Genomic DNA, 25,654 nt, shown 5'->3' on the forward strand with positions numbered 1-25,654 from the left:
TGGATTTACAGGGCTAAATTCTGCCGTGAGATACATGCCCAGCTCCCTGAAATTGGATGGTGCCATGTTCACCCTTTCCCTACATGACAGGGAACTTGAGGAGGAATTGTGCCTTCTTAGCCACAATCTGGTCCCATGGATCTCCACGGGGCATATTCAGAGCAATGCCAAAAAAGCACATTCTAGTCCTAATGATAGCTCCATCCTGAGGACTTTTATCTAGAAGAAGGGTATTAATAGTAGCACTATCATGCTAGTCATCTGGCTAAGGTTTAGAACAATGTAAATGAGAATATGAGCTAGATTTGCATTACATTTGCTATACTTAAAACAAACATCTAAAATGAATAAAATGCAAGATAAATGATGACAAAGGACAGATATCACAGGGTTTAACACAGAAATGTGGTCCTTAAGATTGGTAGATCTACAGGACTCTGGAAAGTGTCAATATTAACCTTTGATTGCATTAGTAATGTTGCTATAATAGAGTTTAATAACAACATACCAAAGAAAGAAAGTTGTTATTTGTAATGCAAAACCGGAATAAAGTCATTGATTTACATTCTCACTTACACCAGTTTGAATCCAGAATATCTTTGTTGACTTCAGTTGAATGGAGAGCAGAATCTAGCCCATTTATTAGCATTCTATTACATCTTCAAAGATATTCTTCTAGAAGAGATGCCATGATTGATTGCAAGGAAACAAACCAATATCCTTATGCATCAAATTTCTGATACATTACGGTAGCATTGTAAGGTGTTATGGCAGATGTCATCCAACTGCTCTGCCGCTGCATGATCAATGTTATCATTTTTGATTGATGTCGTTGGCATGCTGTGGCATTGCCCATTTAAAGTGAAAAACTTGGACATGAGGAGAAAATGAATATAAAATTACGACATGAAAAAATGACTATGGGCAGGTATTGCAATTACTCCAGTGAATGTTAGACTAACTGTAGTTAGATTGTCCTTATGTGAAGAGAGTATGACTGCAGCAGGTCTAGGAACTAGAGATGTACAGAAAAGTTGGGCTACATATGATTTTAGGTTATTTCTATAAAAAGGCAGCTCGTTCCCCTTCCTTTGTAAATTAAGCTTACTTATTTTCACAGTAAAGAAAAGGCAGTTGTCCCGAAAGCTTCCCTTTTGTGGTCTATATAAAATCAATTGTGATATCAGTCCAGTCCTAATGGACTGTTGCCCACATCAAATAAATTATTACCGCAGTTCACACTCTTGTGAGCAATGTTCATAGAGAAACCAAGGACTGAATCAGCAGAGTATTGAATTAATTTCTCACACCTAGAAGTGGTCTTCCCAGATCAGAATGAAAGCACATTGACAGAACAGTAGGGGACAGCATAAGTTGCCAATGTCCAAGATATATCTTTTCTGTCAGGAGAAGACTTTGGTCTCCTGGGCTCGTTGTCTAGCATCTTCTGTGGTCAGTTAAATGTATTAATGTTTTAAATCACCAAATTTCTTTTTGTTGGCATACTTTTATACATCATTATTTAGAGCTGGAAGTAGATGAAAGACATTGAATGGCACAAAGTATATTCCAACATGTTTGTGGACTGAATCTTGCCTAAATCATTAGAATCAGTGTGATATACCATTGGCGAGACAAAAAAAAAATTGAATGGGGGTGCCTGGAGAAAAGCTGATTAGGAAAAATGCTACAAGCAAAGCACCGTAAGGCAAAGAAAAACATATCCGCAGCTGGACTGTTCATTTTCTTTCTTGTTTTTGGCCTCAGAAGGAAAATATAAATTATATTACAAACACATTTATTTCAGTGGTGCTATTTTTTGAGTCAGAATTATGAAGTGGCGTGGAATGCTGTGAGTGTGAATTCCCTGCAACAACAGAAACATGGAAGAGAAAGACAGAGATATAACAAAGTGAATGGAGATGGAGTGACAAACGGTCTGTACTCTTTCAGCTGGTATCATCAAAGCCATGCCAAATATTTCCTTCAATTAAACACTTCCTAAGCCAGAGGAAAACAGCAGGGAGATGCTTCTGCTGTCAGGCAGAAACAGTGTCTGATCTAAAGTCTTGGTAACCAGTGGAAAGACCCTCATTGGTTTTAACGGGCTTTGGAATTAGGCCCTAGATACAGGTGAAGCAGTATTAGGGATCAGAGCAACAATGGCAGCAAGTGCAGTGATGTTGGCATTATACGTACTATCTCCCTCTTTGACAGACTAGAGTCAACAGGCACAGAAGCTAATTCTTCTGCCTGTTCTGTGAATAGAAAGATTCTTCTCTCACCCTATCAGAATTAGCTGTGATGTGCTGTCTCTTTCTCCTATTAGTTTGGAGAGAATGAAACTGTATTGCAAGAACACCACAAATTTCCCAATGAAGTCAACAGTATTGATAGCTCCTGTTTACGTGTGGAGGGGGGAGGTAAAGAGGGGGGGAGGTATATCAGTGAGCAGCTTCAGTGATTTTGACTCATCCTTCTCACTGAGCTGCTGATTGCTAAGACAAGTGAAGGTGTTGGTGTCATACATACAAACAGGATAAACCTAATTTTTGAAAGCCAAGACTCAGGGACAAAACTGAACAGAGGCAAAGCTCTTTCTGCTACAGAAGAGGAATTTAATAAGAAACAAAGGGAAGTTTTGAATAATCATTATTTTTAGTTAGTGAATGTTGTGCTTATGAAAGGTGCCATATTGACAACACTGCAAAGTGAAGTCCATCCATAAAATTGGGCAGCAACAGTACCTCAAAACAGGCCTAAAATGAATGTGCTTCAGTTCTATGCTCATCCAAATATTGGCCATTTTACTGAGTTGATCAAAACGGTACCAGAATTAGTGCCAACATTGTGATCATGATGGTTTTCTGCTATGTGGTCATCTCTTAACCAGGAGCTGGATTTTGTCCACTATCTCATTGTATGCTGCTTTGGTGAAGTACAGAGAAACTTAAATGACAGTGAGTTTGCAATGATTTGATAATACTGGACACGTCCCAAGTGATTTTTGTTAGTTGCAGACAGCTTAACTAGTGCATGGATTTAGTCATTCTTCCCCACCTTTAAAGATTTCCTGGGATCACTCACTGTCAGAACAAAACAAAAAAATAACACACTCTCATATACAAACAATTTGACAACCATACTCTTATTGCTTTGGGTTTATCACTGAGGAATCCTATTTTGAGTGTATTTAACATACCATACAGAAGTTTTTTTTCTAAATAAAGGCCCTTTGGGTGCAAACTATAGACAGCTTTAATCCAGATAACATTCTAATACCTCAGCTGCCCATCCTAGAAACTATCCAGGAAGTGTTCTGCTGCTACTAGTTACAGTGTATTTTGCCGAAGATAAGGTCTGAATAAATAACATGCCCAATGCTTCTAATTCCTTAAAATCAACATAAAAACCTTGCAAGCTATTTCATGCCAGCTTTGACAGGTGGTGATAATGTTTTAGGCACAGGATATATTGTAGTGATAGTAGTGAGTGGTGACAGATTAAGGTGTGCTAGGTAAGGGGGCTGAATAAGCTGGGTAAGTTAAGTTGAAATGTTTCATAACATACCAGTTTGTCAAACTGACTTTGTAACTTTATCTTAAAGTACTTTTCAATTCTTAAAAGTTTTAGGGATGATAAATGAATAAAATGTAATGGAGAAAATGACTTGTAAATGTTGAGGGTCACAGGGATTTGAAGGAATCAGAAAACTGCTTTAGAAAATGAAGATTTTTTGATCCATGACCTTACTAGCTCTGTCGAAATCTTTTTTACTCAATTACTTTATAATTTCCACTAATTACAGGTTCCCTCTCAAACTACACTATGAACCTTAGACTGTCAACATGTAGATCAAAAGTCCTGTATGTACTTTGTTCTGTTTAGAACCAATACAAAAACAAGACTTTTCCCCCCTCCCACTGGTATGGTAAACTATGTCTGATTGTGTATCAAATTAGAATAAAGACATCTTCTTCTTAAGTAGGATGTGTTAATGCAAATAGGAAAAAGTAGCACATGCATAACTTAGCCTTTCTCCAACAAAAAGAATAATGATTAAGTATCAATATTCATGAGAAAAAAAAATCTCAGTAAAAATGACGCACTTCCAAATATTTCCAGTGCTGAGGACTAAGTGGCTTTTTTAACTGTCTCCTTTATATGTGTGTTTCATTGGTTAGTCCCTTTTCAGATCTTTGGCGCAACAGAAGAGCACAGCTGTCACAACCAACTGCACTACAAGGTGCAATGAATGCAGGGAATATCCAAAATCCAATAATTGGTTTCTGCGCGGGAGCTGGCCAAGTGTGTATTTGAATAAACTCCGAATCAATAACATGCCCAGTGCTTCTAATTCCTTAAAATCAGCACAAAAGCTTTGCAAGCTATTTCATGCCCGCTTTGACAGGTGTTGATAATGTTTTAGAAGGCACAGGATATATTGTAGTCATACTGTGTCCTGCAAGGGATCCAGACTCCGCACATCACCCCTGAAGAATACAAAAGGAGAGGAGTTATAGCTCTGTGGCATCATCCCCTTTTCTTCTGATTCCATGGAAGATTCCTCCATGGATCATCCATGTAGATTGAACCCCACATGTTTGGAGGGTGTGAACCATAGCTTGTGGGGGCTATACACAATGGCATTGTTCTCCACCAGCCTTTAGTCAAATGCATTCAGCCCCCCTCCACCCCCCCCCCCCCCGCTTATTAAGAGATTTTTTTCTGGCCAAAATTTTTCATGTTGCCAACTATGCCCCATGATGAGGGAGGAAGAGCAAAAGGAAACTGCCAAGGGAATGAACTAGGGAGAGAAAAGAAACAAGAGACAATGGATGAAAGACCGATAAAAAACTTTCTGAAATAGGCTGAAAACAAGGGGGCTTCACAGAGAAGGAGAGAAAAAGGATAAAACATTGAGAAAGGCAATAGGAAGAACAATAGAAATCAAAAATAGGGAAAAAAAACCCTTCAAACAATACAGAAAAGGAACAAGAGATTAGAGGCAAAAAGGAGAGTGGGAAAGAGGATAGATAAAAAATAAACAGGTTAGTTGCAACAACAAAGATAGTAAGATAGGGGACCCATGTACAGATATATCACAAATGGGAGAAGAGGGAGATCTAGCAAAAAATAAAAACAAATAAAATAAAATTTGGGAACCACAGCCTTAACTTTTGAAAATGATTTATTAAATGGCAATGTCTTTACAATACATGCAAATAAAAATTTCCACTCATCATCCCTCTGAGTTCAGCACAGTGAAGCAACACTTAGTAGAGTTGAAATTTCACATAATTTTTATTAGAGATGAACAATGATTCCTTTGTTATCCCAAACTCTGGGATAGCTCCTGTGGTGGAAGCATATGTCTAGGTTTAATTCTGCTATTTTGAAATTGTGTCCCCTAATATTTCCTAATGAAGAACTGCTTTCACTAACTACTGCATGCTTTTTTGTCTGGGTTTCTAAATAAAAAAAATATTTTAAAGTGAATCAGTACTAATGAAAAGTTTGGCACTGACAACACTGGAGACTAAAGCCCTATTTATCCACAGAAAAAGCACAACACAGATAGGGGAACCATAAGCTTACCCACATTACCTGTAGTAGTGTGCTAATAGCCTGTTTTTTGGGAAAAAAATTGAGGCTCCTCTGATCTCACATTGATGATAACCTCTGTAATACTATCAGCAGAGTTACTGATGTAACTGAGAACAGAATTATAGCCTATGTCTAGAACTGAGAGGGCAGTTCATTCTCCATGTGCTTTTTGTAGAGATGGTCAATAAGGTACCAATTAATATTAACTATGAGAATTATTTTTGTGATCTATTAGTTTTGAGGTTTTTATATTGGTGCCCATCACCACAATATCTAAGCATCTGGAGATACATTGTAACTAAGAGCACCAGCCCATTTAACTATACATTGCCAAACAATCATCAGAAGATCATGGTCCTAGTTCTCCACTCACTTACACTAGTATAATCAGGAGTAGTTGTTGACATTGATGGAAACTTTTGATATTTACATCAGTATAAATCTGATGGAAAAGTAGAATTAAGCCCCAAGATCTTCAGGCAATCTGACAGTTACACCACTCATTGAAATATGGTCACATTTAAGATTTTACTGTTCTAGATTTTCATGTGACAGAATACAATAGAATAGAGATTGTTCATATAATAATAATAATAAAAAGTGATACAGAATATATTGATCAAATAAACTGTATTTCTGAACTCTATATATTTTATCCTTCTAACAATAAGGCATATGATATGAGAGGAGAGAAGGTGAATCATAAACATATACATATATATTTATGTATTTGTTTCCTGATCATCTATAGACCCTACAGATTTAGGAAAAAAATCTTATATAATGCCTAATATGTTGTTCTATTTTGTTTTGTAAATAAACAGCTAGAAGCCTGTCCTGGATTGGATAACCAGAGTAGGATAACAAGATGGACAAAAAATGTACAGAAACTCATATATAGGCATAGGTTTTTTGGGTTGTGTTATTTTCAGAAGTAGACTATTTACTGCAATAAAATTTTGGATGGAAGCTTTCAAAATAAGCAGAATGGATATTTGGAATGGACAGAACAGCAAAGCCTCCGAAGGAAAACAGTAAACACTGCGGTCTACTGACTAGCTGAATTATACTGGAGCAGTTTACTGAGACATGTCAAAGACTCATATAGCCATGGAATTTCATTTTCATGTGTATGTTCAGAGGAGAGATGGTCTAGAATCAAAATACTCTACATGCTGCCCTCTTGTAGCCATGTGCTGAATCAGAATTCTTGCAGAGAGTGTATACAAAACTGACAGCATCCTATATATACTACTTCTGATAGACTATGCTTCTGGGGATGGTTTTACAGATCTAGACAATTAATTATATGTGATTCTGCAGTGCCAGGGTGCTATTCTGCTCCAGCTGAAGTTAATGGCAAACTTCCCAGTTGAATTCAGTGGTGCAAGATGATTTACTCTACTCCCCATCGTTTGCCTTTCTCCCCCCCATTTTAATCAAAGTGCTATTGTCTTAAATGGTACCTCTCAGAGTTACTTATAGTTTGTAACACCTAAAATTGCTTTAGGTAGCAAACTATTTGCCATTAAGTGTGAGTGTCCCTCATAATATATCACAAATTATTTTGGGGCTTTGCAAAGTTCCCTGAAGTAGTTTGAGCTCGAGAACCATTTTTACCCTGTATTTTAAATCAATTTTCAGACAGTTCTCTCCTAGAAAACATATTTGAAAAGTAGGCATTTAACTTCAGCTGGATGTCACCTGAAAATCAAAATGTTTGAGTCCAAAAAACAAGTCTTTTGCCAACCAAAAGCACACAAAATATTTTGGTAGTATAGCTAGAAATGTCCTACTCAGTTGGAATAGCAGGACATTTCAGGTTCAGAACAATACAGCCAACTTCATCTATTCTCTTCTCATGTACAGTGCTGTATTAAACCTTCTGCTACAGACTGCACAACTCCATGTCAGCAGACAAAGAAAAACAGTATGAAAAAGTCAGCATTTAGAATCCCTGTGGTCATTATAATCAAACCAGAAGGGGGATTTGTAAAGAATTATACATAAAAGCTACTTTGCTTCTATGTTTGCAAAATAAGCTGCTACTCACTGACACTTGTCAGGGCTCAGCTCCTATTCATAGAAGTCAAGGAGACACTGCACTTCTCAAAACTCTGCCCCCTGACAAGCCTCCCTGTTTCCTCAACACAGTGAGATAACCTTTGCTCATTGTATGGCTGAACCACCTCCCTGGACCTGGTTTCTAACGGCTACAGACCTGGAAAAAAAAATTCATTCTACAGCAAAATCTGAATTGGCATGAAAAGTCAAAATCTTGGAATGTTTTTGTATAGCAAAATATTCTGAAATATTTTGTTTTGACTTTATCAAAATGTATTGTTTCAATAATCTTGAAACTCTTGGGCTGAGATGGACAGACAGAAAAGGTTAAGGGTCTTTTTTAAAAAAGATATGAGAGACTAATGTAATAGTAATAGACCTCCATAGGAAATTTCTCAAAATACTTGGTAATACATCCTGTTCATCTTATGTAAAAAATTGGCCATACATTTTCAGGTATACATACACAGAGAGAGAGAGAGAGAGAGAGAGAGAGAGAGATACATATACCGATTTCTGTATCTATCTATAAAATAAGCTGAGACAGTAGGATCAAGAGTATTTCTTAACTACCCTTTCAAATGTGGAGTATACACCTATTTTTTATCTAGAGTTCCCAGTCAATATCAGAATTCAGTAGGAAGTTAAAAACATATGTTTGCCTTCAAATTTTTGTGAATAATTGTTTTCTAAATGTTGTTTATTGTAACATCACTCTGAACTTCCTGAAGGGGGACATTCTAAAAGATCAAGTTGTTACTCTTGTGGCAAAAGGACTTTTAGATGACAGGTTTTATTATTACTGTTGTTATTATATTATAGCACATGCACACACATTGTTTCTCAATGAAATTTTTATGTGGACTGAACTATTAGCCTGTTTGTTAGGGGTGTCTGAGTGGCAGATAGACTGATAGCTAGACTGGAAAAATCATGATTATTTGTCAGGGCGAACAGGTTAGACTGGACTGGAACAGATATTGTGTTCTGTCAAGTCAATAATCTCTGAACTCAGAAAAATTTAAAACCTAGTTCATAATGACTCATTTGGAGCTGTTATAGGCTATGGGGTCAAAATCCTACCTATAAGAAAAAACTATTTATGGTATGGCATGATAGCTGATTACAAGAGCTCCTCTGAATTCTGCTCCAGAAGAACAATTTTCCAGTTTCCTTGAGAGATCCATGGCTATAGTCCATTATTTTATCTTGACCACAATTGAACAAAAGTATAAATCTCTATAAGCAATCATACTGCCTCTGTCCCATATATATTGCACTAATTCAGGTGGGTTGTTTTTCAAGTACTCTTTGAAAAGTGGTTGCACTTCCTAATAATTCATAAAAGTACAGTCTGATTGACCCTTGAAATCCAGCTCTAAAAAGTAAGGTTATTGCACATCTCAGGGTGTACATGCTTTAAAACATAGCTTTCATTAATTTCACTAATCTAGCAATTAAAATATTAACAGAAACATTTAAAATGTGATATTGTTGGATTTTCTGGGTAGATTGTAGCTAGAATAAACTGGGATAACTTGTACAAATGCTGAGCAGAGATTTGGATAAATCTAGGCAGCATGGCAAGGTGGCCTTAGAAATACCTGTTGTGTACTCTTATTGGTGCATAATGAGTGCCCTGTTTAATTCTAGAATTAGCTATGTCAGTGGTGAGTAAGTAATCATATGCGGTCTATACTGTGCTGTGAAATAGAAGGTGCCAGTGTTACACTTACTGGGTATGAAAAGTAAAATTGTATTTTTTCAATTAGTTTGTGATTCTCCCATTTCACATGGTTAGAACAAGCAACGTTTTGGTTGTGTCCACAGAGCAAACTTTTCCACAACAAGACTGTGTGTCATAAATGTTTGTGTCCACAACTACCAAGCCTAATTATGTTCATGACAGTGAATTCTGGGAAAATCTGGGCACTTATCCTGTTATGATTCATAGGGGATAAAGTGCCCAGAGGACTCGCAAACAGAGTAGCATCAGCAGCCCATGGGCAATCTGGATGTCCTGCCACACAGAGAGCTGTGAAGAAGGTTAAACAGGCACAGTTAGAGAGTCCTGTCTAGACAGAAAAAAAAAATTTAAAAAGTGCAGGTTAAATAGGAGTGGGTAGGCTAGGGGCAATAATAGGGGCTGGGGGGAGGGGAGGGGAATGTATATCCTAGCACCTGGCAGAGATTACAGGAAAAAGATAATGAAACCTCATGTTAACTTTCCCATGTAGCATCCTCCATAATAGTTATCTCCACTGAAGCCACACTACCAGGGTGATAGGGGACCCAAATAATAATAATTTCTGGAGCTCTTAGAGATCCATTGAGTTTGTGTGTGGTTCCCATGGTCTGTTCTTGGGGATGTGGTGGTGGTCTGAACCCTTGTACCCTGATGATAGGGGAGAAACTCTGCAAGGAGCACCTCCTAGATATGTCCTCCTTCTAAGATCCATCTCATGGGTTTACCGGAGATGGGGCCATGCAGCCTATTACCACAAACTGGATATAAACAGTGAAACATTGTTAATAATAGACCATACTTCTTATTAGAACTGATTAGAAATTTTCTGATGAAGTATTTTTCTATCATAAAATGCCAACTTGTCAAAAGTGAAATGTTTCATGGAAACATCTCAGCTGTGACTAAATTTCATTACAAAAGAAAAAGTGAAAAATTGATTTGGATAAGATTGAAACATTCTATTTTGACCTTTTTGGAAGGAGACATTTTGATTTTCCATTTCAAAATAACTTTTTCTTTCAATTTTTTAAAATGTATAATATAAAATGTAAAAAGTCAAAATTGGAATAAAACATTTGATTTTATCTCAATGGAACATTCTGATCAACACACAATATATTTGTTTTTTAAAATTGTGTTCAGTAGGAAATCAAAAAAAACCAAAACGTCTGTTTGAAAGGGATTTTTCTTTTTTTGAAAGCGTAGATTTTCCCACAAAATGAAAAATCCAGGTGCTTGCTGCCAAGAATGCATTCCTTGCTATATGGTAGGAACCATTTCCCCTCTTCCTCTCTTCTCAGTTCTGTTCTACTACCCACCCAATTCTGAGTTTCAGTACAGTTATGGTGATTTGTCAGGGCAAATAGTTTAAACTGGAACAGATTAGACTGGACTGGAACTTCATCTCAGTCCCTGGAAAAAATCATGTAGCAGGTCCTCAAGGAATCAATTCTGAAGCATTTCAAGGAGAGGTAAGTGATCAGGAACAGTCAGCATGGATTCACCAAGGGCAAGTCATGCCTGACTAACCTAATTGTTTTCTATGATGAGATAACTGGCTCTGTGGATGAGGGAAAAGCAGTGGACATGTTATTCCTTGACTTTAGCAAAGCTTTTGATACAGTCTCCCATAGTATTCTTGCCAGCAAGTTAAAGAAGTATGGGCTGGATGAATGGACTATAAAGTGGATAGAAAGCTGGCTAGATCGTTGGGCTGAATGAGTAGAGATCAATAGCTCCATGTCTAGTTGGCAGCTGGTATCAAGCAGAGTGCCCCAAGGGTCAGTCCTGGGGCTGGTTTTGTTCATTAATGATCTGGAGGATGGTGTGGACTGCACCCTCAGCAAGTTTGCAGATGACACTAAACTGGGAGGAGTGGTAGATACGCTGGAGGGTAGGGATAGGATACAGAGGGACCTAGACAAATTAAAGAAGTGGGCCAAAAGAAATCTGATGAGGTTTAACAAGGACAAGTGCAGAGTCCTGCACTTAGGATGGAAAAATCCCATTCACTGCTACAGACTAGGGACCAAATGGCTAGGCAGCAGTTCTGGATCTAGCAGAAAAAGACCTAGTGGTTACAGTGGACAAGAAGCTGGATATGAGTCAACAGTGTGCCCTTGTTGCCAAGAAGGCTAATGGCATTTGCAGCTGTATAAGTAGGGGCATTGCCAGCAGATCAAGGGACGTGATCATTCCCCTCTATTCGACATTGGTGAGGCCTCATCTGGAGTACTGTCCAGTTTTGGGCCCCAAACTACAAGAAGGATGTGGAAAAATTGGAAAGAGTCCAGCAGAGGGCAACAAAAATTATTAGGGGGCTGGAGCACATGACTTATGAGAAGAGGCTGAGGGAACTGGGATTGTTTAGTCTGCAGAAGAGAAGAATGAGGGGGGATTTGATAGCTGCTTTCAACTACCTGAAAGGGGGTTCCAAAGAGGATGGATCTAGACTGTTCTCAGTGGTGGCAGATGACAGAACAAGGAGTAATGGTCTCAAGTTGCAGTGGGGGAGGTTTAGGTTGGATATTAGGAAACACTTTTTCACTAGGAGGGTGGTGAAGCACTGGAATGGGTTACCTAGGGAGGTGGTGGAATCTCCTTCCTTAGAGGTTTTTAAGGTCAGGCTTGACAAAGCCCTGGCTGGGATGATTTAGTTGGGGATTGGTCCTGCTTTGAGCAGGGGGTTGGACTAGATGACCTCCTGAGGTCCCTTCCAACCCTGATATTCAATGATTCCCGAAGTGTCACTGATAGAATTCTGTGTAGAAAGCTTATGAGAAAGCAAAAGAAGCTTTCTCTGTTGCCATACTTCCCCCTATTCACAAATTGATGGGGGTAGAGAGCTCCTTGTTCTCTAGAGCTTCAGACCACAGGGTTTACATAACTATAAGGGATATGTGTTTACTTTTAAGCTCAAAGTCATTAGTATCTAATAAATTAAAAACGGATTGATGCTCCCACTAAGTCATTGGGAATGGTCTGAAACCCTACTTAGCTCCCTTCTTTTGTTTAAAAATTTTAATGAAAGGCTTGAAATACAGAAAATTTTAATACAATCATAAAAGTTTGCTGTGGAAAGGACCTATCACGTAACTTAAATTATCCCCTGACCAATGCAAGATTCTTTCCCACTATATATTTTCTAATGTTATCTTCAATGTGGTTTTAAAGATCTCAAATAAATTTTAAAATGTATAACACACAGGTGAAGATGGCCCTCAATCACAGTGAGATGGGGTTTTATTAATCTCTGGGATCATTCCAAGTGATGGAGAAAGTTCCTCATGAGCTAATGGTGGCTCATGAGATCTGCCCGACAAGCTTATTTACTCATTAAGATCTCATAGTCACACAACAACCATAAATAGTTATCTGGCTGCTTGATTGCAATCACATCTACATACCAAACTGGCTGCCTCATGGCTACATCTACAAGTACCTGTAATGTAATCTGTTCCATTTTTAATAAACCAAATACTTTCCTAGGAAGTCTGAATTATTTAAAGAGGTTTCCTTTCACCTGTTTATTCACCTTGTAATTGTTTGCACAGAGAGGCATATTAGTAATAAATAATTACAAAAACCAGATAGAATTACAAAGTTAATAGAAGGGAACATAACTAAAGCAATATATGTAGATTAGAGGAAGGCATTTGATACCATGTCTCACTAAACCTTACTAGAAAATCTTATTTAAGCCATTTGGATAGGATCACAGCCATGCTGAAGAATTGTAAACAAAGAGCATAATGAATGGCAATATCTCAAGTTGAGGGGAAGTTTCTAGTGTGGGGATGCAGGGATCCATATTAAGTCCAGTCTTCTTTAACATCTTGATTTTAATGGTCTGAAAGAATGAGTAAACAGCATCTGAATGAAATTCACCAATGATATTAGATTGGGAGGAATTACTAATATCCAGTGGAAACAGAGGGATACAGAATGATTAGAAAAATTCACAGAAAATATCAAAAGGACATTCAGTTTGGACAAATGCTCAACAACACATTTGCGGGAAAATAATCCAAAGTGAAAGTATTCAGAGAAGGGGAAAATCTGGAAAATAATAATTCTGAAAGAGGCCTAGGAATCATGGTGGGAAATAAAATTAGACATGAGTCTACAAAAGCATATGACAGAAGAAAAAGATTATTGCATTTTTAGGCTGTTTATGCAAAAACAACACATCACTGAGTGGAAAGATAACAGTTCCTTTTCCATGGTCCTGATGTAATGTCCACTGAAGTTCATGGAAACCATTCTGCTGCTTTCAATGAGCATTGGATCAATCTCTAAATGACTTCTGTGTGATACATAATGGAGCCCTTTGAATTGTGGCTTATGTGGGACTTAATTATAGCCCATGAGGGGAGAAGAAAATAGAACCCCTGGAAAATTTACTTCATTTCTGCCCACTCCATTACCTTAGGAAACTGGAAGTAAACATAAAAAAAAGGAGAAAAATACCAGAAATATATTTTTCCTGTACAACTTTTCTAATTCTGTCCTTATCTCTCTGTCCAGATAGCTAAAAAGCTTGTCCAATCCTTACCATCTCCTGGCTTGATTACTGCAACTACCTGCTTTTTGACATTTCCAACATACACATCATCCCTTCTGTGCCATAAAAAAGAAGAAGCTTCTTCTTTGCCAATTATTCTGATCTTGTCACTCTCCCATGTTAAATCCCTCTACCTTTCACCACATCAAGTTCAGTTTTCTCACCCTTAGCTCCAGTTCCCTTCACAAATTTGCCTACTCCCTACTTATATGCTCTTGTCTCTTTGTGTAATGGCCCATCCACTCCCAGTCTTTATTCAAGCCTAATTTAATGGTGTTCAATTTGCAAATTAATTCCAATTCAGCGGTCTCTCATTGGAGTCTGTTTTTGAAGTTTTTTTTGTTGTAATATTGTGACTTTTAGGTCAGTAATCGAGTGTGGCCAGGGAGATTTGGCAGAGAGGCATTGCTGGCACATGATAGCATATATCACATTGGTAGATGTGCAGGTGAACTAGCTTCTGATAGTGTGGCTGATGTGATTAGGTCCTATGATGGTATCCCATGAATAGATATGTGGACAGAGTTGGCAACGGGCTTTGTTGCAAGGATAGGTTCCTCGGTTAGTGTTTTTGTTGTGTGGTGTGTGGTTGCTGGTGAGTATTTGCTTCAGGTTTGAGGGCTGTCTGTAAGCAAGGACTGGCTTGTCTCCCAAGATCTGTGAGAGTGATGGATTGTCCTTCAGGATAGGTTGTAGATCCTTGATGATGCACTGGAGAGGTTTTAGTTGGGGGCTGAAAGTGATGGCCATGTACATTGGCCAGACCGGACAGTCTCTACATGAAAGAATAAATGGACACAAATCAGACGTCAAGAATTATAACATACAAAAACCAGTTGGAGAACACTTCAATCTCCCTGGCCACTCGATTACAGACCTAAAAGTTGCAATATTACAACAAAAAAACCTTCAAAAACAGACTCCAACAAGAGACTGCTGAATTGGAATTAATTTGCAAATTGGACACTATTAAATTAGGCTTGAATAGAGACTGGGAGTGGATGGGCCATTACACAAAGTAAAACTATTTCCCCATGCTTATTCCCCCCCCCCACACACACACACACAGTTCCTCACATCTCCTTGTCAATTGCTGGAAATGGGCCATTTTCATTACCACTACAAACAGTTCTTTTTCTCTCCTGCTGATAAAAGCTCACCTTAACTGATCACTCTCCTTATAGTGTATATGGTAACACCTATTGTTTCATGTTCTGTGTGTGTGTATATATATTTCTTCCTACTGTATTTTCCACTACATGCATTCGATGAAGTGGGCTGTAGCCCATGAAAGCTTATGCTCAAATAAATTTGTTAGTCTCTAAGGTGCCACAAGTACTCCTGTTCTTTTTCCATCTCTGTCTTCTATGAATTTATGAGGTCTGAGCCTGAAGAAACTGGGAAAAGAAAATAAACTTGCTTTAGTATCAAGCAGTTCATATTGTGGAAAAAGCTAATTGTGGTGTCACTTTGGTGATTTTATAGTTCATTGCGCTGCATGAAAACTGCAAATTTATATTGGTTAAGAAACTAAGTAGCTCAACAGTAACCAGTCCCCTTCCTTCCAAATTGGACTCACTTGGGATTAAGGGAGTCATTTTATGTTTGGAAAAGTCATAGAGAATTTCTTTTTTTCCTAATCATCACTTCCATAGTAAAGAATCTGGAATGAAAGTAGGTGTTAATTTTTTCAGTGACGTGTGAAGAAGTAGAGGAAACAGGGACAAATGTGTGCAGACATTTTAAAGAAATCACTCTTTTGATTATAACCACATTAAAATCTTAGGAACATGCTACGCAAGTGTGGCAAGTGTGTGCTAGTTGTATTTTTGGAATTAAAGGCACTATACAAAAGTAAACTATAGTATCATTTTGCTGGCCAGCCTACAGTTTGTGGCTTTTCCCTAAGGGAGGTACTTGCTTTCCTCCAGATTTCAATAAAGACCAGAATAAGAGACCTCAGTCCGAAGAAGTATACAAAGTGAATAAATGAATGGAGTGAGAAGTTGAAAATAGCACTGGCATTTCCTGTCTTTAAGAAGGAGAATTCTATTCATGATTTCTTGTCAGGACAAAAGCAGTTTGGCGTTGATGAGATTTATTTACATAAACTAGTCTTTGCAAAGGATTCCTCTAATCAGAATAATTAAAAAGCGATGTTTTAAGCATCCATAATATGCCAGAGTAATCATCCATTCTCTGTTTGCTGCATTTAATATTTCCTCCCAGAAAATATTGAAAAAGCACACAGAAGAAACTTATCCAAACCCGCAGTCACAACTGCAAATGAAAGTATGTTAAAGTGTCACCCGCTGCATCATATTTTATTGCTCGGCATGTTAAGTTGTAAAATTCTAAGGTGCTACTGAAATAATTCAATCAAATAAAGTGAAAGTAATATTGATGAAAACCCCTTTCATTTTTATTGACTCATAAACATTACAGTGTAAATGTGTAACTGCTTCTCAAAAAACTATGGAGACATTGCTGCCATAATTCTAAATATCAAAAAGGGAAATATGAATCATACATTAGCAGATGAGCCTAAAGTTGATTGACCATATTTTGGGGATGTAAAAGCAGGTTCCATTAATATTCTCCATAACCTCCTTTTATCATTTTCTTCCCTCCAGGACTCCTTTACTGAATTTAAAAACAAATGTGTACACTGTGCCTCCTCTGGATCCTTCTCCTTTCTATATATATACACAAGGTTGTTTTTTTTTTATAAAAGAAATAAATATAAGCCCCATTGTTGAAACGGATCTTTAATGGCCCATGGCTGGGTGGATGTTACCGGTACCAGTGAGAATTCAGAAACCAATATGCTTAATGAACAATAGAATCGCACAAACAATTAAGGTTACACAGTACACCTCTATTCCTATAAGCCTCAGTTCCTCAAGCATAAACCCTCAGTTCCTATGTTGGCCTTACACAGTATCCTGATTGGCAAACAAACCAGATGTATCTACCAGTTCTAGATGAAGACTTCTTTTCTTTTCTTCTTTTCCCCTATCAGGTACTTGGTCTGTCAAAAGTCCCTCGAAGCAGCACCTAGGTGACCCTGAGTCCTTCTGGTTCCAGAATCCCACAAAGGTCCCATGAAGCGGAGTCTAGGTTACCCCAAGGATTTCTGTCTTACAGTCTCAAATATTTTCAGATGTTAATTGGGGAACTAACTATCTCATTTACTTTGCTTAACATTTATACTTTTTGTTCTCAAAGGAGTCACATGTCCCAGAAATATGCCCTGTGGGTGTCTTATTACTGTTTTTTCTAATATTTTGGAAGGGATTGCAAAGCAGACACAGACAAAGACCAAATCTCAATCAACATTTACCCTCTCATAAATCATTCACTTAAGCTCTTAGCATGATGCCATCCAAAGTGGTCATTTTGACCAGGTCAGCTTGCACCAAGCCCACTGATCGCATGATTTTACATCTTCTTTACTTTATGAGCTGGTTCCCCTGCTGATATTCCAAAGTTCAATGTTAAAACATACATGCTGATTGAGACATTATTAACCATTCCAGGGCAGTTTCAGCACTTCCAGTAATTTTCCACATAATTTATCTAATGTTAAGAGAATCCTGCTCCCAAAATCCTCTAGCAAAGTCAGACATACCGAGCCATACCAAACTCATGCTTGCCACATTTATTCATATCAGTCATAGCAATTCATAATAATTTGGCACTAGCCCAACACCCATCTCTTTCATTGTCCTAGGGTTTATGCCCCTGATTCAGTAAACCATACTTATTCAGCAAAGGACTTACTCACACTCTTAAAATTAAATGATTTGCTGAATTGGGGCCTATTTCCCTGGTCCTACTTTATTTTCTTTTACTCCTTTATTTTTCTCTGTTTCTTCTGTCCTCCTCTCCCATGTACTCTTCTGTAGGAATTTTTCTGGGGTTTTCTGCCTCTATTTGCTTCTTTGTCTTCTTATAGTCTCTTCTTCCCCTTGCTCTTCCATTTCTCTCTGACTAGCTGCAATACTGGCCTTCTTCTAGTCTGGATTGGAAAGTTTTGTAAAGGTTCATGTGCTCTGATTTTTTCCTTCTCTCTGATCCTGCTGCCATTGATCACAATCATTACTGAAAATGCAGCTTTGCATGGTGAGATGTTCATTCCTCTCTTTCTCTCTGTTATTCACAGAAATCACACCATACGAAATTGCAGCAGAGGAGAGAGAACCAGCATATGGGCTGGATTCCAAGTCTCCAATGGTAAGGAAGATTCTTTGTGGTGGGAACACAAACAAATCAGCTCAGGTAAGATTTCTTTGAAAGACTTAGGCCAGAATATAATACATTTTCAATTAATTTATTGAAACTGTATTCTGTAAGTTTGTCAGGGATACGGAGACATAACCCTCAAACTGGGACATATGGTCACCACATTCTGAAACCTTGGCCATTGGAACCCAACGGCCTAAAGTAAGCTTCACATGATAACACTGCCAATGCATGAGCCTGAGGAAATAGGAATAGCTGTGTTTCATCATTTGTTCAGCACTGGATGCTATAATGAAGGTTTTCAGATTAATTAAAAGTTTGAACCATGCAAGCAGGAAGTTGACATTCCAACAACATTCCTGCAGTGTTTCTTACGTTTGTTATTCTGTCCTTTTTTAAATTAATCTGTGGCTCATGATTTAAAATCAGGCAAAAGGCTCTCAATGGCTAAATCTGCAGTGGGATTTGTTCATAAATATATTTACAAGACTTTATCCTTTTTCACTGACTTATCAAATTCTACACCCAGAGTTCCCCAGTTTTGCAATGCTCAACCATTCTCCCAAGAATTTGCTCACTCTGACACTCCTCACACATGCTCTACTATATTTGTTGATGCTAGGCATACCTAAACATAGGTGCCAGAAGAAGATTTGTATTATTTGAGTATAGTCTAAGGGCTAATACATCTCTGAAGCACTCTGCTACTTTTCTGTACGTATAACACCATTCAGAAATAAATCACATTATATAGATGTATAAAATGTTGTATTTTGGTGCTGTTTCTTGTTGTTTGTTTATTTAGATTTACTTTAATCTTATGCAGTTGCCACTCCTTCTCTGCTTTTATGTTACATTTTCTGAAGGCTGAATATCTATCAAACATTTTCATTCTTTATGGAGTTCTTAATTAGGTACCCTTTTCTCCATCAAAACACCATTGTTAATCATGTATCAGAGGGGTAGCCATGTTAGTCTGGATCTGTAAAAAGCAACAGAGGGTCCTGTGGCACCTTTAAGACTAACAGATGTATTGGAGCATAAGCTTTCGTGGGTGAATGTGTCTGACGAAGTGGGCATTCACCCACGAAAGCTTATGGACCAATACATCTGTTAGTCTTAAAGGTGCCACAGGACCCTCTGTTGATTGTTAATCATATGATTGGTGAGGCAAATTCAGGCAAAATGAGCAAACAAAGCAGTGAATCCTGCCCATTCCCACTCTCTCTTTCATGCAGAAGCAGGCAGTCTAAGTGTGAAGGTGTGTTACTGCAGTGACAGTTCAACGGGAAATGCTTCCACAGTTGAAGAGTTCCTGATGAGTGGGGCATTTGTTGTTATGGCTTTAGAAAAAAGTGTGGGTATTTTTACTTTGCATCCTTCCGATGAAATAAGTCATAAAGTGATGGATGATCTCAAAATGTATCAGTGCTACAGATGAGATTTGATAAAATAAATAGATTTCCTGTTAATAAGAACAGGTGAACACCATAACTATATTCTCAAACACAAACCCTTGTTTGAATCAGTTTTGTTAGCAGTCCTGACTTCCTTTGCTGTAATACTTCATGATGTCACCATATGTAATCATCATCTTATTCCTCATCATCAAATTGTGGTGCCATATCTTCATTTTTTCCTAGAACTATAATCTGCCTTGAGTAAGGGGCAGGATGTGGGGCCATCACCATGGGTATGGTTAAGGTTTAATAAGCCTCCAGGTGTTCACTCCTCACTAATCTCAAGAAAGAGGGAGAAAATATGACAGCCAACCCCTACTCTGGAAAAACAGGGAATGGAATCAGTTTAAAGAGCTGAAAGTGCCATGTAAATTTTTGCTTCCATCCTTTTGGGATATCCTATTTTGTGAAAATATTAGCTGTTAACATAAACTTTTTTTAAAAAAAATTAATGATTTGGCAGTTTTGTCTGCTCTCCAGAATTAGTTGTCAAAGGAAAAATAATTATATTTGCCAGTAACTTCTGCCTCATTAAACTGACAGCTGGTCAAGGTTAAAGCAGACACCATAAACAGACACACAAATAGATAGGGATAGATAAAACTACCTGAGGACTTCAGTAGTTTAAGGTGCTCTGAATTTTATTTTATAAGGAGATGGTGATTTGAGTTTTTTTATTTCTTTTGTTAACATATAACTTATTGGCTCTACAAATGCATAAAGTAAAGGTTTCATGAAGACTGTGGTATGGAATCAAAGAGTTTTATTTTCTTTCTTCAGAAAATTCTTTACGTGAAAAAGAAATGGCTATGAAAGTTGGTGAATTAACAGCAAAAAAAAAAAATAAAGCTCTAACGACTGAAGATATATCTACAGACGAGGTAAAGACACAGAATTGTTCTACCAATATACATCAACCTAGACATGGAGGGACTAACTCTAGGAATGAGAGAGGCCAGGTGTCAGTCTCCATGCCCATTCAGTCTTTAGTCTTTTTCGCTAAAGCTAACGCTTAGCACCAATTGTTTATGATGCTGTTTTGTGTGAAAGGACATTAGGAAGAAGAGTGGCACCATCAGTTCAATTTACATCATACAGTTTAAGCTGCTAATTATTTTGGGAATATTTGGAGCCTAATACTCAGTTTGTCCTTTGCATTGTCGAATGTCTACTTGTTGTAAACAGTTTATATGTGTTACGTTCAACTCAGCCTCTCAAACAGCTTGTTAAAACCATATGCTTAATGCTACCATTGATATTTTAGTTTGGCAAAGGCCCCTTTTTGAATGTCATTATTGTGATAAATTGATAATTATTGTAGAATCTCTTCTCCCCCAAACAGACTCTAGTACTGGGAGGTTTTTCACAGTGAATATGCTAAGGAAAAAATGTTTGTTTTTTTTTGTTTGAGCCATTAAGAATGTTACATTTAGTGGAACAGTAAAACATTCCCCACCAGTGAGTTTTGAGCAAGGGAAAGAAAATCTTATCAGAAAGTACTGGTGTTTCCCTCTACGGGCAATGAGCTCAGAAGGAGGCTACTGGTACCTGCAAAGGTAAGTTTTAAGTTATTTGTTATGCAAATGAGATGAAATCAAGATAATATTGGAGGGACTGTACTAATATTGTATTATGCCTCTGAACATACCTGATCTAAACTAGATGGTTCCAGGAGCCTGAACAGACCCAGATTGAGAGGAGTGCTTCTGAAGTAAATAAAAGTGCCTTGCTTTCTCTCCTGACATACAAAACATTACACTAATGACAGCTAATTGTTATGTAGTCATTTTCATAGATAAATAGTTACTGTTATAGGTCAAATTCTGCTATCATTTACCAATGTATCTCTGTTGAACAAATCAACTTTGGGATTTGAAGATTGCCACAGAATTTTGATAAAATTGGAGTTCTCTGAGCTTCTGTGGGGTCAAAAAGAGAAGTTAAAGATCAGACATATCCCTAAAGTAGACAAATTTGCAAACATTCAAAAACCTGTATCCGTATCTTAAAAAAAAAGTCAGTTGCAATATGCAATATGCGTGTGTAATACCCCATATACTCAGTACACAATCCCTATTCTTGACATTTTGGCTTTTTCTATACTAGCATTTTTTCCTCAAATTTACCACTCTTGCAGTACCATCAGTACAGGGGCTCCACTTGTGGGACTAGCAGCATAACCCATCTATCAGTATCCTTCAGCTTTTAATTGCCATGTTCTCTAGGTCCTCTCTAAGCAGGACCAGATAATGCAGTATTTAAAACACCAGAGAACAATCTACATTAGCTCTCCCTCTCTTCCTACTACCAGTGGAACTACACAACTAGTAGCAAAACTATAGAAAGTCTGACAAAAATGCTAATGCAGACAAGGCCTCCATATACATGTTTCACATAGCTTTGAGCTCTCACTGTTTGATAGTCTAGACTCTAGACTGTACATCTCATTATACACAGGGGCTCATTAGGGCTTCTGGGTGCAGGGGCAATGGGACTCTGCAGGGGATCCAGGTGAAGGTAGTTGGGGCTCAGCAGGGGGTGGTCTGGGTGCAGGAGGTGAGTCCCTGCAGAGCTGTTGTGGTATGGGGGTCAGGATGCATGGGGGCTGGGCAGATGGGGAGCAACTCTCTGTACAGTGACACCCCCCCAACCCCCGAGTGGCTGAGGAGTGATGGGGCAGAAAGCAGGGCGGTGGTGCGGAGCTTCATGCAGCAGGGGGAAGTTTCTGAGGTGGGTCTGACTCAGCCCTGGCCGCTCCTTTTGTGTCCTCCTTTGCCCCCAGCCCAGCTGGGACTAGGAACTGAGCCCAGTACAGGGTAGGAGTGTCTCCAGCCCCACCCCTCCCACAGTGATTTACCTCTCCATTGGTTGCTTCAGGTGTCCTAAACGATGCACCTGCGCTGCTGGGGAGAGCCATGAGACCACTTTTCCTGATTCCCTTTGCTTTCCATCAGAAAATCTTTTTTCTGTGGGGAAGCAAAGAAATCTGTGGGGACATAAATTCTATACCTGTGTAATGGCTCAGAATTCTCCCAGGAGAAATACACACACAAACATGTTTAAGCAATACAATCACAACAGCTTAGGCATTCAGATTTGGCATTCAGTTTGCTGGTGAGTGCTGCGGAAATTGTAAATAATAAAGGGACTAAGTAAATAGAAATGTTTTTTCTTTCACTGTATTAATTTACTATAATCCACATATTAGCATATTGGCACACTAATTACAAATAGATGAATTCTTTATTGTGTCTTTACTCAACGGTGACAGACTGAGTACCTTAAAATCATAGAGCTGCTCAGAGATGTCAAAGTATTAGAAAACATTTAGCAACAAATGGTTATTAAACTGTCAGCATCATAGGATAAGCTCATAGGTGACTATGTTTCTCTTCACTTTCTAATGAGTATCACCATAAGTGTCATTTTAATTAAAAAGCAATCTAAGCCAGTGTATGTAACAAAAGATGTTTACTGTGCCAGCTCTTTCTATGACAAGTTAATAATTTCAAATTAATTTACCTACAAAAAGATGGGAACATTACATTTCAGATAATTAAGAGGTTAAAGATCTTAAGCAGCTCAAACAATGTGATAGCAGTTCAAGGTTGGGAGGGAGTATGACCACTTACAACAAGAGTATGCTTTTAGAGAATCTCCATCTTTGGGATCAAAATACAGTCACTTACGGGGTTCCCCTTTTGGGGATCAGAAATGAAAACCTGTGGGAGAGGAACATTACAATAGATGTCATTTGCACTTCTAGAAATGGAGAGAAATGACTGAAAAAATAAGAATATACTCATTTTCAATTTATTTTTGTTGCTTCTTGGTGAAATTGCGGTTGCATAAAAATGTGAAATTAAACATCAGAAGCCTGGTCCTTCAAGGTGCTGAGCATCCTCAAGTCCCACTGACTTCAGTGTAAATGACTGTGTATGTGTACGACTACCCAGAGTGCTAGGACTTAGAGAATCAGGCCCTAAGAGCCAGAAGCCCTTCGGAAGTTATTGATATTAAAAGACTTCTCTAGTGATGAATGAATTTCCAAAGCACAGGATGTTTGCTTTTATTTGGATGTTTATGTGAAGCTTCTGCAAAGCTATTTGGTCTAAATATCAGCCTGGAAATACTGTGAGAGGCACTTTTCCTTAGAGTATTTTGTGATCCTTCTACTTCAAGTCGCAGCTGAAATCAAGAGAGGAGGGAAAAAAGAGAAGGGAATTGGAAAATCCTAACATAATAAAATAATAATAATAATAATAATAAATTTGAATTTAGTTCAAGTTTTGATTAAAAAAATGGTGTGGTGCTTGCCCCATCCAGATTGGTTTGCCCATCCCTAAAACAGCTTTTTTCTCGTTGTTACATTGACTGGTACATTCCATGTTTCCATGAAAGAAATGGTACCCAAACAAAAACATTTCTTAATTAAAAACCTAAGAAAACTTAGTTAAAGTAAAGTCAGCTATAGGAACAATTGATGTCTACAAAAATCTGAGGTTAGAACTGAATAAACAATTTAAGTAGTCAAGTTGATCAACTGATTGCCACATATACAGTGATGAGCCTAGTGGTGAGCTACTAGATACAGAGTTAGGAGAAATAATATTCTATTTTACAAAGCTACAGATTTGTCTCCTTTCACTTCTTCTACAACAAGTTGGTTTTCTTCTTTCTCATGTAACATTTTTTTTCTTTCAATTGGAATGACAGTTGTGTTACTCTAATGGTTATTTTTTTATCTCCCTCTGAAATTTTAGTTTCTTTCTATAGTCAGAAGACTGCAAAAGCAAATTATAAATTTTGCTGTGCCATTTTGAGAAATATAGCTTGTAAAAGTAGGCGCTGTATCTCTACTGAAATAAATGGACTTGGAATCTGTTACAATAGCTACCCTATACTTGTTGATTTACCCTGCTATATAAAAATATGAAGGTACCCACTTCTATGGATCATACCTGTGATGGGGCGCACTTGCCCCACACTGGTACTGTGAGGGTTAATGCCACTCTCTGGGCTGAGGAAGCCATGCCCCCACGCCCCTGCTGGGGATGCTCCAGCTAGAGACTAGATAGAAAAGGGAGCAGCTCAGCTCATTCAGGGCTGGCCACTAGAGGGGAAGGTCCTTGGGCAGAGGCTCCAGCTGGCTTGTGGGAGCCGGAGATTCTGAGAGTCAGACTGGAGGTCTGTGGCCAGCAGAGTCCCAGAGAATCCTCCATACTGAGGAGCCCAGAGACCCAGATACTCCATGGACTGCGGCAGGGATCGGCAACCTTTAGCAGGCGGCCTGCCAGGGTAAGCACCCTGGTGGACCGGGCCGGTTTGTTTACCTGCCGCGTCCACAGCTTCGGTCGATCGCAGATCCTACTGGCCGCGGTTCGCCGCTCCAGGCCAATGGGGGTTGCGGGAAGCAGCACAGGCCAAAGGATGTGCTGGCTGCCACTTCCCACCGCCCCCATTGGCCTGGAGCGGCAAACCGCAGCCAGTGGGAGCCACAATCGGCCGAACCTGCAGACGCGGCAGGCAAACAAACCGGCCCGACCCGCTAGGGTGCTTACCTTGGCAGACGGCGTGCCAAAGGTTGCCGATCCCTGGCCTGCGGCTTTGGGAAACATGGTAGGAAGTGACCCAGGGAGGGTGAGCGAATGTTATCTCCCACCTGAGTGAAGTCAGTGTGTTTTGATGGGATTCCCCACTGACTCAGTGGCAGACCACTCTGCCACTGTTAGGGCCCTGGGTCAGGACCTGGTGGAGTTGGATGGGCCAGAGCCCCCCTACCCAGGCCGCCGCCCCCACGTCATGGCCGGTCCCTGGGTAATGGCCGTTAGACCACATTGCCCTGTGCCTGGAGGCTGCGATATTGACTCTGGCCACTAGGCTGCACTGCCCTGTGCCTGGAGGCTGTGATATTGACTTTGGCTGCCAGGCTACGCTGCTCTGAACACAAGGGCCACTGTAATTAAC

General features: G+C 38.8%; 1 long non-coding RNA gene across 1 annotated transcript in view; it reads left to right on the plus strand.

The window, feature by feature from the left end:
- The window catches only part of LOC135972473 (uncharacterized), a 109,136-nt gene that overhangs the window by 38,176 nt on the left and 45,306 nt on the right, over positions 1-25,654 (plus strand). The window contains exons 2-3 of the long non-coding RNA XR_010588930.1: positions 18,148-18,263; positions 20,468-20,568. This is a non-coding gene — a long non-coding RNA (uncharacterized LOC135972473). The remainder of the gene's footprint in view (positions 1-18,147; positions 18,264-20,467; positions 20,569-25,654) is intronic.

Source organism: Chrysemys picta, chromosome 6 (genome assembly GCF_011386835.1).
Source record: "Chrysemys picta bellii isolate R12L10 chromosome 6, ASM1138683v2, whole genome shotgun sequence".
Lineage (NCBI taxonomy): Eukaryota > Metazoa > Chordata > Testudines > Emydidae > Chrysemys > Chrysemys picta.